A 1982-nucleotide genomic window follows, 5' to 3' on the forward strand; every position below is an offset into this window, starting at 1 on the left:
TTTCTCTTATTTCCCTTTCTGTAATTTTGTTGTTCGTGTATAGGAATGCTATTGATTTCTGAGTATTGATTTTGTATCCAGCCACATTACTGAATTTATTTATTGTATCTAAGAGTATTTCAATGGAGTTTAGGGGGTCTTCTATGTAGAGTATCATGTCATCTGCAAACAATGATAATTTAACTTCTTCTTTTCCTATCTTTACCCCTTTTATTTCTCTTTCTTGCCTAATTGCTCTGGCTAGTACTTCCAGTACTATATTAAATAGGAGTGGTGATAAAGGACATCCTTGTCTTGTACCCGATTTTAAAGTAAAGGCTTTCAATTTTTGGCCATTTAGTATGATGCTGGCTGTTGGTTTGTCATAAATGGCCTTTATTATATTGAGGTAAAGACCATTTATTCCAATTTTCTGTAAAGTTCTTATCATGAATAAGTGTTGGACCTTATCGAAGGCTTTTTCTGCATCTATAGAGATGATCATGTGATTCTTATTTTTGGCTTTATTGATATGGTGGATTACATTTATTGATTTGCGTATGTTGAACCATCCTTGCATTCCTGGGATGAATCCCACCTGGTCATGGTGTATAATCTTCTTGATGATTTGCTGGATCCTATTTGCCAATATTTTATTGAGGATTTTTGCATCTGTGTTCATTAGGGAGATCGGTCTATAGTTCTCTTTTATAGTTGGGTCTTTCTCAGGTTTTGGTACTAGAGTAATATTTGCTTCCAGAAATGACTTAGGAAGGATTGCTTCCCTTTCAATTTCATTGAATAGTTTGAGGAGCGTCGGCATTAGGTCTTTTTTATATTTCTTGTAGAATTCTGCAGTGAATCCATCTGGGCCTGGGCTCTTCTTGGTGGGCAAGGACCCAATTACATTCTCAATTTCATTAGCAGAGATTGGGTTATTCAACAGTTTTATATCCTCTTGATCTAGCTTTGGTACTTCATATGCTTCTAAGAATCTGTCTATTTCTTCTGTGTTATCAAACTTTTGAGAGTAGAGGTTTTCGAAATAGGTGTTGATGATCCTCTGTATTTCTATTGGGTCTGTAGTGATTTCTCCTTTTTCATTTCTTATTGCATGAATTTGAGCTTTTTCTTTCCCTTTTTAAATAAGGTTGGCTAGGGGCTTATCGATTTTATTTATTCTTTCAAAGAACCAACTCTTTGATTCGTTGATTCTTTGGATTGTTTTCTTAGTCTCTATTGCATTGATTTCTGCTCTGATTCTTATAATTTCCTCTCTTCTTTTGGCTTTGGGCTTGACTTGCTCTTCTTTTTCTAGCTGTTTGAGGTGTAGCATCAAGTTATTTACTTGTATTCGTTCTGTTTTCCTGATGTGGGAACTCAGTGCAATAAATTTTCCTCTCAGAACGGCTTTCATTGCATCCCACAGATTCCGGTAAGTTGTATCTGCATTTTCATTTTCTTTTAGGTATTGTTTAATTTCTTCTTTAATTTCTTCTGTGACCCACTGATTACTCAAGAGTGTGTTATTTAGTTTCCATGTGTTTGCGGAATTTTTGCAGTATCCTTTGTCATTAATTTCTAATTTCAGAGCGCTATGATCCGATAATATGCAAGGGATGATTTCAACTCTTTTGCATTTGCTTAAATATGTTCTGTGAGCTAATATATGGTCTATTTTAGAAAATGATCCATGTACTGCTGAGAAGAATGTGTATTCTGATGTTGTTGGGTGGAACATTCTGTATATGTCTATCAAACCCATTTGTTCACAGGTGTGATTCAGTTCTGTTATTTCTTTGCTCATTTTCTGTCTGGTTGATCTGTCCCTTGGTGTCAGTGGTGTATTAAGGTCTCCTGTTACAATTGTGTTACTGATAATTTGAGTTTTCATTTCTGTTAATAATTGTTTTATATAACTGGGTGCTCTGGAGTTTGGTGCGTATATATTTAAGATAGTTATCTCTTCCTCTTGGAGTTTTCCCCTTACGAGTATGTAGTGA

Source organism: Cavia porcellus, unplaced genomic scaffold (genome assembly GCF_034190915.1).
Source record: "Cavia porcellus strain 051 isolate PalLab524CR breed Dunkin Hartley unplaced genomic scaffold, mCavPor4.1 scaffold_6, whole genome shotgun sequence".
Classification (NCBI taxonomy): Eukaryota; Metazoa; Chordata; class Mammalia; order Rodentia; family Caviidae; genus Cavia; species Cavia porcellus.